We start from the raw sequence: 13,175 nt of genomic DNA, 5'->3' as shown, positions 1-13,175 counted from the left end.
CTGTTTCTTGAGTAATGCTGCGATGGACTGGCGTCTCGTCTAGCTGGGGGAACACATGCACCACAGAAACCGGGAAACCGGGCCGATGAGACTGGCTAGGCTTGAAAAGGGCGCATAAATAAAAAAAAAATTAATTGCATCAAGAGACATTTAAATAACATGCAGATAATGTGGGTTAAATAATGTTTAGAGCCAACAATTATATTTAATCAATTGAAGTAAAACTCATCCTAATATTACTGAACATTCTCACCAAAAGTATTAAGAGAGTAAAACCCCGAGTTAAAGTTTCTTATATTTTAAATGCATGTATACAGTCTTAGTATATTAGGTGATATTGACACGTTTCGGTGTTACTAAACCTCTTCAGTAATTTAGATCCCCATATCTATTTATCAGACCACTGAAGCGACATAATAATTTTTCTTGAAAATAATTGATTTGTTAGCAACATTTAAAACATAATATTCGAATCTTTTTCAGGTATGTCGTCTACAGAAAAATACGTAGTTAAATTATTCTTAATTTACTAAGTCAAAATGAATGTTTAATGAATTGGAATTACGCTCGTAATTAAAAGAAATGTCATTAGCGCTAATGACAATTCTTATATTTTTCATGCTGTAATTGCTTTCGTTGCTGTCAGCTGCCTCCACCTTCTGCAGCCTTCTCATCCGGCACCTCTCTTAAATTTTCTTTGTCATTTGCTAGTATCATCTTCCACAACATAACCATTTGCTTAACTACAGATGTTTATTCAATCCAATGGCTCCATAAAAAGAAAGCTTTTATTAATGATAAAATAAATCATTTTTAACTTCATCAATACCATCATCATCATCATCATCATCATTTATCATCATCATCATCATTTAATATCTTTATCATTGTATCATTTTCTTCTTCTCCTTCTCCTTATTATTATTATTATTATTATTATTATTATTATTATCATTATTGATACTACTACTACTACTTTTACTACTACTACTACTTTTACTACTACTACTACTACTAAGCATATAGTGCTTTTTATTCAGTCCAATGTCTCCATAAAAAGAAAGCTTTATTAATGATAAAATAAATCATTTTTAACTTCATCAATACCATCATCATCATCATCATTCATCATCATCATCATCATTTTAATATCTTTATCATTGTATCATTTTCTTCTTCTCCTCCTTCTTATCATTATTATTATTATTATCATTATTATATTATTATTATTATTATTATTATTATTATTATTATTATTATCATTATTATTATTACTATTATTATTATAATGGATAGATGAATGGATAGATAGATAGATAGATAGATGGATATATAGATGAATGGATAGATAGATAGAGGGATAGATAGATGGATGGATAGATAGATGGATGGATATTATTATCATTATTATCATTACTACTACTACTACTACTACTACTACTAATACTACTACTACTACTACTACTACTAAGCATACAGTGCTTTTGGCATAACTTTTTGGTTTGTTTTCTGCTTTAAATTCTCTAGTCCCATGCCATATTGATTGTTACAAGCTCCAGTGTTTCTTCTTCTCCTTTTCTAGTTCATCTCTTCATCTTTTTTCCACTTGCATTAGATTTCTTCACGGCGTTAAATATCTATGTCAAAAGTGTCAGTATTATTTATAAATTTTGTCTTCTTTTATAACTCGGTATGTTCGGTGTTGGTAGTATGATAGTGTTTGCGGGGTGGGCGAGCGGGGATGAGGGAGCTTCCACTTTCAACAGTAATATACTAATTATACCTAAATGAAAGTCGTTTTGTTATTTCACTGTTAGTTCCCCTATTTTCTGATGTTGTTTTATTCACTCACCTGTTTGTTTATCGATTAAATGTATTTATTTATGAACTCATTTACGTCACTATGTCCTATTTTCATGTGAAGGAGAAAAAACACGCGTTAAATATCAGGTTATTGGGTTCGAATTATTTTTTTTAGATCCTATATTTAATGGCTTAATTGCTGTCGTCTCCAATTGCATACATGCATACGTACAGACAGAAGCATACGCTTACATAGAGGCGAACGCATACGTATACATATATACATATACATCCTATCCTTGTACATTGAGAGCTAACTATACCATATTTTCAAGTCATTATTTGACATATTTGATTGAACCAGTCCTAATATTGGTTTCTGAAAGAATAAAATGCAAAATTATAGGTAAACGAGAGGCGAAGTAAATATACAGCCTTTGAACTATTCTGTCGACATATTTTTTTTTTACAGCGAAACGCAATACGCATTTGTGTTTCGTATTTTTATCCTTGTACATAGAGAGTGAATTATTTTAAGTCATTATTTGACATATTTGGGATTGAACCAGTCCCAATATTGGTTTATGAAAGAATAAAATGCAAATTTATAGGTAAACGCGAGGCGAAGTAAATATACAGCGATTGGACTATTCTGTCGACATACTTTTTGCATAGCGAAACGCAATACGCATTTGCGTTTTGTGTTTTTAATAACATAGACAAAGTTAATATCAGTTAGGTTTTAAATATTTATGTAAATTATAACCAGAATTTCATTGTTTAATGATCCGTACAATATCTACTGTATAGAAATTATTACGATACTCTGGATGCAAAAATAATTGAAGAGGTTAAAATTTCCCTTCAAAAGTGAACAGCAAGCACTCGAAAGCCATGGAAAAAGGGCAAAAGATTTTTGTATTTATTATATAATGAAATAAAAGTAACGTAGTAACGTTCTCATAGAAAGAAAGAAAGAAACCATGAGAACATTAGCGAAATGTATATAATGGTCAATGTGCGTGTATGGATAAATGAAAGTTGAAAAAATGATAATGGCATAAATATGTTTACCATTATATATATATATATATATATATATATATATATAGAGAGAGAGAGAGAGACGATGGAAGGGAAGAGAGATGAGAGAGAAGGATATATATATATATATGTATATGTGTGTCTTTGTGTGTGTATGTTTGAAATGGAACAAATAGTTATGATTGCATCATGCTTGAATAGTCACATCGTACAAAGAAATATCTGCTTACCGAACTAAATTGACCGTTGATTTGCTATTATGGAGTATACCTTGAATATAATAACGCTTTCGATATTTCTATGAATAGCACAACGATAAAGGGCAAATAGATACCATTAGACAGAAGACATGAATCATAAAAGCGATTTGATTTCCACTTCTTGCTAGCTCATAAATAAGCTTTTATACCATAATACATAGCATTCAGCAAAAAAAAAAAGAAAAACGAATACACACACACGCGTACACAGACATGACCACATACACACACTTATGCAATTATGCATACTTGCATACGTGTACACATACTTATATAATAAGCTATACTTGCATACATAAATGCATGCCTGCACTCGGAGGTGCAAATATGATTATGTGGTTACGAAGTTCGCTTTACAATCGCGTTGTTTTGGGGTCAGAGCCACTGTAAAGAATCCTGAGTAAGTGTCATCTACCGCTATTTCAGGCCGACCAATGCACAAGCATCTCAATTATAAGAATGTTAAATTCGCTAAAATGATTTCACCCATGGATATAGGTTTTTCAAAATTACCATTCTTTGGTTTGTTTTAGTAAATTTTGTGTATGATGGTGTATATAAAAATAAAACAGTTAAAAACTGTATTTTGATCTATTAAATGTTTCTTTTCAGGCCCACAGCGTGACACCTTGGGCAACTATCTTCTGCTATAGCTTCGGCCGACCAAAACTTTGTGAGTGGATTTGGTAAACGGAAACTGAAAGAAGTCTGTCCTATAGATATATATATATATATATATATATATATAGATAGATAGATAGATAGATAGATAGATAGATAGATAGATAGATAGATAGATAGATAGATAGATAGATAGATAGATAGATGATGGATGGATGGATGAGTGGATGGATAGATGGATGGATGGATGGATGGATAGATAGATAGATAGATAGATAGATAGATAGATAGATGGCTGGATGGATAGATAGCTGGCTGGATGGATAGATAGCTGGATAGATAGATGGATAGATAGATGGATTGATGGATAGATAGATGGATAGATGGATAGAAATTTGGATAGATAAATGGATAGATAAATGGATAGATAGATAGATAGATAGATAGATAGATAGATAGATAGATAGATAGATAGATAGATAGATAGATAGATAGATGATAGATAGATAGATAGATAGACAGATAGGTCTATATCTGTGTGTGTCAATGTATATGTGTTTGTCCAACCACCACCGCTTGCCAATTGGTGCTGACGTGGTTACGTCCACGTAAGCTAGTGGGTCAGCAAAAGTGACCGATAGAAACACGAAGCTTTCATACCTGCTTCTACTAAAGACTGAATCTAAAACTAATGATTTCATAACACTGAGTCATGATTAGCAAAGCGAAACTGGTCGACTCTCTACATATTGTAATGGATTAAATAATCGTTATCTACACAAACAAGATTTCTTTGCTTTTTTATTTTAAAACTTATATAAATATAAATGTGGGACCGCTGAACTATACACGTTTTCATTCTCTCTCTATTTATTTTCTCTTATTCATTTCTGTCGGAGAGCGGAGACTCGAAACGTTAAAGATTTTTCCATTTTTCTCAAGCATCAATCTAATACACTTGCTTGTTGTTCCTACAACTGTCTTCGTCTTTTTTTACTATCAATTTCAACTACACCCACGTACACACACACACACACGCGCACACGGACACACACACACACACACACACGCTCAAACACACACATACACACATACACACACATACATACCGATTGGCTGTTCACGAAGATGATATAATTTATTATTTTTTCACAATTACAAAACATCTACACTATATGTGGTATAGATTTGTTGAGCTTTTGTATTTACTACAAGATGTTGACGCAGGAGTGGGTGTGAAGTAAGTAGCTTGCTTACCAACCACATGGTTCCGGGTTCAGTCCCACTTCGTAGCACCTTGGCCAAGTGGCTTCTACCATAGCCTCGGGCCGACTAAAGCCTTGTGAGTGGATTTAGTAGACGGAAACTGGAAGAAGCCCGTCGTAATTATGTATATGTTTGTGTGTGTGTGTGTTTGTATGTTTGTGTGACTGTGTTCGTCCCTCCAACATCGCTTGATAACCAATGCTGATGTGTTAACTTAGCGGTTCCGCAAAAGAGACCGATAGAATAGGTACTAGTCTTACAAAGAATAAGTCCTGGGGTCGATTTGCTCGTCTAAAGGCGGTGCTCCAGCATGGCCACATTCAATGACTGAAACAAGTAAAAGAGTAAAAGAGTATATGTTACTGCAAATAGTAGAAAATATATCTGCAAAGGATGACAAAAAGCTTTATAAATATTTCTCTTCAGAGCTCAGAAATCAGTCAGACGCTGGCTTTTACTTCTTGTCATCAAGTTAAGTACCTCTTTGATTACTTCTTGAAGGAATTGAAGGAGTGCCTTTCTTGCTATCAAATTAGCTATTCTTATTCCTTCCTTACCTGCAGTGTTAAATTTGATGTAGAAACATGTCAAGATTCTATGTTGTTACAATGTGTCTCTCTTTACAGATTCACAAAAATTGTTTAATTAGAGAGAGTTCACAATTTGCTTTGTAGATTGATCTCCTGTATCGCCATATTCGCAATATTTATTAAAGAGTTTCGTTGGGAGAATGACAGACAAAATGTATTACCATATTTAGTAACGTAACTTGACGTTTTAATCTCAACTCCCAACCAGCTTGACGTTATCATCCATTCTATCTGAGTCGGTATAATAATTATTATATCGATCTAATTGCCTATGACCATCTGCCACATAGAAGAACTTGTGGCAGTGTTAGAAGTCAATAGCATTAATCTCTGCCTCCTACGTTTGCGAATTGAATATAATTTTGTCAGGTAATTTACCCTACGTAATCCTTGTTTAGGTGATCAATGGAAATATTGTTTATATTTCTAGCCACTTTCTTTACTTTAACTCTACTTGATTACTATTATCATGCGACATATATCCAGGTTTCTTCTTGAGCATGAATCGAAACTGTGATAAATTACACCCGTTGTGTTTTTACTTTGATTTAACTTTTGTATAACTTGCACTGATCATGGCAGTTGAAGACGCCCTCAATTTTAGTAGTTTAAACTTTAACTTATTTATATTATTCTGTTTCAAACTACTTTACTTTTGGAGGGATCCACATCCAACCAAACATTTCTAGCAGCTACGATAAAGCATCATATGCGCCTTTCACGTGACATTTGGAGTCAAATTAGATAACGCAATAATGACTTCCGTAATATTAGGTTATCAATCTCTATCAAAGCTCATTGTCTTAAATCACTCAAGTTCGGATGCTGCTACACAACAGCAATACCCTCTGCTGTGCCTGAAAATAACCATCTCCCGTAACTAACTGGACAGATTTTAACCAACACAGCATCGCAAGACTTCCATCTGTAAAGTAAAAGACAACAGCAAGCTCTCTTTCTCTCTCTCTCTCTCTCTCTCTCTCTCTCTCTCTCTCTCTCTCTCTCTCTCTCTCAATATATATATATATATACACATATATACAAAAAAATGGTATATATATATATAACGTGATCACATGACCGACCAGTCCATACGATGTTGCTACACATCGCTGGTCACAATGCGTTCACATTGTTTTAGCCTTCGAATGACGCCACCCCGCCGGCTAAACCAGCAGGCCAATATATATATATATGTGCGTGTGTGTGTGTGTATGTGTATACGTGGAGGCACAATGGCGCAGTGGTTACAGCAGCGGTCTCGCGGTCGTAGGATCGCGGATTCGATTCCCAGACCGGGCGTTGTGAGTGTTTATTGAGCGAAAGCACCTAAAGCTCCACGAAGCTCTGGCAGGGGGTGGTGGCGATCCCTACAGTACTCTTTCACCACAACTTTCTCTCACCCTTTCTTCTGTTGGCCCGCTTGCTTAGCCAGCGGAGTGGTGTCATTTGAAGGCTAAAACAATGCGTAGCGCATTGTGACTAGCGATGTGTAGCAACATCTGATAGCCTGGTTGGTCACGTGATCACTTGACGTGATATATATAAATATATATATGTATATATATATATATACATATGCGTTGCCAAATTAGTATTGTTACTTCTTGTGTCTAGCCAAAGGGATCTCTATGATATTCTCTAACGTGTCAAATACGGCAGATTTACTGGAAAATATCACACATTATCTGCACAATTTGTGAAATCCTTTTTAAATATACAAACATTTGTAATCGCCAATCTATGAATCTCAAATCCAACATGTGGACAGCGAGCAAATTTTCTGTACAAACATTTCGTCGCTACAAACAATTCCTCTGTGCAGGTTCAACAAGAACTTTCGGAACCCTCATCTGTAACTTGCGACAGGTGAGTCAACTATATAGATGGTAGCACAATTAATTTATTTTAATGTTCTTAGACCTGTATCAGCCACACACAACCTACATTCGCCGTTTCGAACGCATAGCGCCTCCATGAATAGAGTGCTCGAAAACAATGAAAAATTTCTAGAAATGTCCTCAAAATCTTCCCACCTCTTCAGAGGAAGAAATTATGTCTACTCTGAACAATTGCTGACGCAACAGCACTTATTCTAATGCAAAATTGAATACTTTTCGAATAGAGGGGTGAATGTTACTGCAGCTCACACAAAAAAAAACATTATACTGCGTCAAATCCAAGACATCGAGCTTCATCAAAGACTCCAGCATATATCAGATATCGAAACTAAAGCAGCGGTTTCTGCTCCATAGATTTAAATATTTCCCTCGTGTGTTCAACCAAATCCATTCAAATTATCGACCACTCATCGTTTCGTGAATCAATCTGTGTCTCCCCTTTTTCCTTACAACGTCCATACTGTCGTCTCCCCGATTACAAAGCAAACACACACATGATTTTCTTTTAGCTGTCGTTATACAGCCGTTCAAGATCAATACCGACTTCCTACAAAGGTCAAAGTCACAGTTGTTTTTGCAGACTAGAACCATATAAATACCTGACCTGTAATTTTACTCTTTTTACTCTTTTACTCTTTTACTTGTTTCAGTCATTTTAACTGCGGCCATGCTGGAGCACCGCGTTTAGTCGAGCAAATCGACCCCGAGACTTATTCTTTGTAAGCCCAGTACTTATTCTATCGGTCTCTTTTGCCGAACCGCTAAGTGATGGGGACGTAAACATTGTCAAGCAATGCTATGGGGGACAAACACAGACACACAAACATACGCATACATATATATATATATATACATATATACGACAGGCTTCTTTCAGTTTCCGTCTACCAAATCCACTCACAAGGCATTGGTCGGCCCGGGGCTATAGCAGAAGACACTTGCCCAAGATACCACGCAGTGGGAGTGAACCTGGAACCATGTGGTTGGTTAGCAAGCTACTTACCACACAGCCACTCGTGCAACTTATATGCATATATTAAACACTTGAATTTTTGTTTATGTAAATAGTAAAAAAATAAATAAATGCGCCCTTTTTTAAAGCCTAGCCAGGCTCATGAGCCCGGTTTCTATAACTTATGTGGTCCCCAGCTGAACGGGACGCCAGTGCATCGCAGCGTTACTAATTTGTGCCTGCTGAGTGGACTGGAGCAACGTAAAAATGAAGTGTTTTGCTTAAGAGAACAACGCGAGGCCCTGTCCAGGAATCGAAACCATAATCTTACGATCATGATGCTGACACCCTAACCACTAAGCCACGCACCTCCACTATGTAAATAGTGTTAGAATAATATTTCGTTTAATTTGAGACAAACTCTGATCTAGCAGACTTACAACCAGGAGGGCTCCGGCAGGAACAACAGCCTGGTTTTCTTGAATATATAGTTTATCTAAGATTTCATTATCCAAATGTCCTTCCATCTACATGACTGTAATATATAATTTAAGAGGTATTTGGCAACTATTTTGCTTATTGAGTGACCACGTGGAGACTCTGTTGTTGAATCGGAATAGTTTAGTATGCGCTTTGTTGCTTTCGTGAATGTGAGTGTTTGTATGTCTTGGTTTACTTAAGAGTTTGTCTATATAACATTAGTATGACATATAATTGTCGGGAGAATAGATTACTTAGAGATGTCATTCGCACAGAATACAATAGGTAACGTTAGCAATGGATGTAGGGAGCATTAACAGAGTAGACATATTTATGTGGTTAGGGAATTACGTCATTTTCGAGAGTTGACTGAGAGATGTGCTGGAAAGTTAATGATCTCGCCATTAGTAAATGCGATGTCCATTCAAAGAATTTAAATTTCAATGAAGCATTCTACTTAGCCATAACTAGATTTCGACAGAAAATAGAGAGACTGCTAAAGACAAGAGCATCACTGACTAATCTATTATATAAAATCCGTTCTGTCTGTCTTTCTGTCTGTGTGTGTGTCTTCGTGGATATCGGGCATCCTCCATCCGATTTCGCTTAAATTTGATATGTAGATACCGACCGTATCAGGGCGTGTATAAGTCTTGTAAAAATTACGAAAATCGATTCCAGGTAAGAATACGATCGATAAAGCCGTGGGGACGTGCATTTGTACGCGCAAGTACATCAACTGTTGCGATTGATACTACGCATATGTGAGAAAAATGCATGTACAGTTTGCGCCAAAAAAAGCCGGTTGGCTTCAAATAATGCCATAAAATTTGACGGTCCGACAAGTTGTTTTCAGAAAATTTGGTTTAAATGTTTGACAATTTAGCAACGTCCATTGGACGTAGGGGAGGGGGGCCTTTTGTTCGTATATTGATAATAATGTTCAGATGAAGACATTTTGAATGAAATTCAATGCATTTTCTCGGATCTTTTCGGTTTGAACGGCAGTCTTTTAAAATAATTTCCACGAAAGTTAAACACTTTTAAACTTCGTATACTGGTAGAATGTGTTTATAAAACATCTTTTTCTCTTGGCTTTATTGAGAACATTCTATAGTTTGTAAGATATTTGTTGTTTTTTTCTTCAATTTCTGCAATTTCAACCAATCACTGACGTCTATTGAGATAAAAAAAAACATTCTGTGCCGTATGGGTATGTCCCTCGTTTAAGAAACAGATTGGGTTTATTTACACTTCTGAAGAAAAAAAGATATCCTTCCCCCAACCCCTAACCCTAACTAACCCTAACTCTAACCGTAAAACAGATTGAAATGCAATAGATCGATACTAAAGTCATAATTATGGGTGACAATTTCGTATGACATCGCTAGAAAAACCGCCGTTCAAACCGAAAAGATCCATTTTCTCTATGTATACCAACAAGAATATGTTACCATATCACACAAATGATGTACGAAACATTACAAATTTCATGTAAATATTTTGAAGAAATGATAGATATCTCATTACTTATATATGGCCTATATACCATCTCAGCCTATAATTCACAAAGCTTTTAACAATTCAGCATTTTAGAATCACAAAGTGTATCAGTGATTTTGAATTTCTCTTTATTTTTATTACCTTCAATAAATATAGTTTGAGACAGTGAATGTGAGGTGTTCGATACACAATACTGAATCACATTTTGCTAATTTACAGAGTTTGCTATATCTATGGCATTGAAACCATTATTGGTTTGGTGAATTCTTCTTGTTTGCTTAGCTGTCTAATTGGCATTTTCGTCGTTATTGTTTACAATAATAATTTTGGATAGTCGGTGTTGATGACTTTATAACAATAGTATAATTATAGCTATTATTTCGAAATTTTTATATTCTCTTATGCGTTTCACTTTACACATCCTCCTCATTCTGATTCATTTAATTTTTATACTGTTGCAGTTTTATTAGTTTTAGGCACATCTGCTTGGAGATTGCTAAACATCTGAGAGAAGAGATAACAAAGTGTAGTACTTCGTATTACTAAGCACATTTTGTCTATTCAGAAGCAACTTATAGCAAATAGATAATAGCCATTTGTGTGGGGGGCGAGAGTGAGAGAGAGAGCTAGAGAAAGAGACATAGAGACACTGAGAGAGAAAGAGAGAGAGAGAGAGAGAGAGAGAGAGAGAGACAAACAGAGTAAAAGATGATTCACCAGAGGCATTTTTAAGAAACGAAGTTATTAGTGTTATTAATGTCTGTGTGTCATATTTCTGATGTTTATTCAGCTATTAGTTAATGTATCTTTCGCGCCGAGACGTAGAAAGCTCTCGAAAGTTAGTGACTGCGGTAATGCTTCGTTGAAATAAAGAGCGCAGATGCCAGTTACTAGTGCCCTTTCTTTTCCGGTGCCACGTCTGCTAACATAGTGTGATACTGTTCAGTTATTGATGTCTTCATACAATTTCCTTTTCAGTCTGAGGCCCTTCATGTCGTATTCGGCAGAGAATTTCTTTTCACATGGGAATTCTATCTCCACTTAACTTGTCGTCTGTTGTGAATTTTCAGTCGAGATTACTTTAACGCCGATGGATTTATCATTCTCACATCATTTTATTGAAATCTTTTACGGTACTCGGGAAAAGTTTGACTAAACCAAATTGAGCCAGCAGCGTACCAAACCCTACCGAACTCCTGTTTTCCTCAGTACCATTCAGACTCCTTGGTACTCTGAGTTTCAAACGTGTGGTTAGTATTCGGCCATTGAGGTCTGAATGAGAGATACAGATACATACCTATATACCTACATACATACATACATACATATATATATATATATATATATATATATATATATATATATATATATATATATATATATACCGGAGTAAGCACATAAATGTGAAACAACATGGAAAAAAAGAGTACTCAAATACAGGAGGTACAGTAATATGGTTTATTTAAAAGCAGTGGAAATATTTTAAAAAAAAACAAAAAAAAAAGAGTATAGACTTGGATAGCAGGTTTGCAGAGAAAGTATTGAGTATTTTATTTATTAGCCATTTGCCATATTTTTTCCTAGAATATTCTGTTTCTTTTCCTTTTTAGAAACACTTCTTCCGGAACGTATTAAATATCAGATTTCGTATTTAACAGCGCCTTCATATTTTGAAGCAAAAATATCTCTGTCAAAAGAAGTTTACTTTTCATCCCTTGATCAATATGTATAGAGGCATGCAATGAGATTCAACTACGATTCTTATTGGTATGAATTTGTACTGTAACTTTTACTACTATTGTATGTGATGCCGTAACCTATGTTATATATATTGATATTATAGATATTGACCTTTGAATCTCGAGGGATCTTAGTAAATTATTACTCATTCATTCCCTATCATTATAATTGTAGCATTAACTAGCAGTATCGCCCAGCGTTACTCGGGTTTGTTTCGACCCTTTAGGGTTGGAATTTTTGAAAAGTAAAAATTTTTGCATTATGTAGCTTGTTATTCTCTTTAAGTGAAAATTTTTCTGGTTGAAATACACCTAAAAATGGTGACCCAGCAGTCAAAATATCGTAAAGAATAGGGATTTTCATAGAAAAAAAGCACCTTTTTGATGTAAATACTTTTTGGTATTAACATGGTTCGATTTGAACTTTTTCTCCTACGGAATGAATAGAAAGCCTTCTTCTATCATACTTTCAATTTTGGTCAACTTGCACCGCCGAGTCTCGGAAGAGATAGTGTTAGTTGAAGGCTACCAAACCTGCCATACACAGACAACTTCAGCTTTATATATATATATATAAAATGACTTGTTTCAGTCATTTGAGTGCGGCCATGCTGGAGCACCGTCTTTAGTCGAGCAAATCGACCCCAGGACTTATTTTTTGGAAGCCTAGTACTTATTCTATCGGGCTCTTTTGCCGAACCGCTAAGTTACGGGAACGTAAACACACCAGCATCGGTTGTCAAGCGATGTTGGAGGGTAAAAGATAGACACACAAACATATATACATTCCCGTCTACCAAATCCACTCACAAGGCTTTGGTCGGTCCGAGGCTATAGTAGAAAACACTTGCCCAAGGTGCGACGCAGTGGGACTGAACCCGGAATCATGTGGTTGGTAAGCAAGCTACTTACCACACAGCCACTAGCTATTAATGGGTTACCCTTTTCACTGCGAAAGGTTATTTGCTGGTTATTCCAGTAATGATGTTAAACATTTACCAAATAATAAAATTGGT

The sequence above is a fragment of the Octopus sinensis genome, linkage group LG4 (genome assembly GCF_006345805.1).
Source record: "Octopus sinensis linkage group LG4, ASM634580v1, whole genome shotgun sequence".
NCBI classification, from domain to species: Eukaryota; Metazoa; Mollusca; class Cephalopoda; order Octopoda; family Octopodidae; genus Octopus; species Octopus sinensis.
This window is presented reverse-complemented; position numbering follows the sequence as displayed.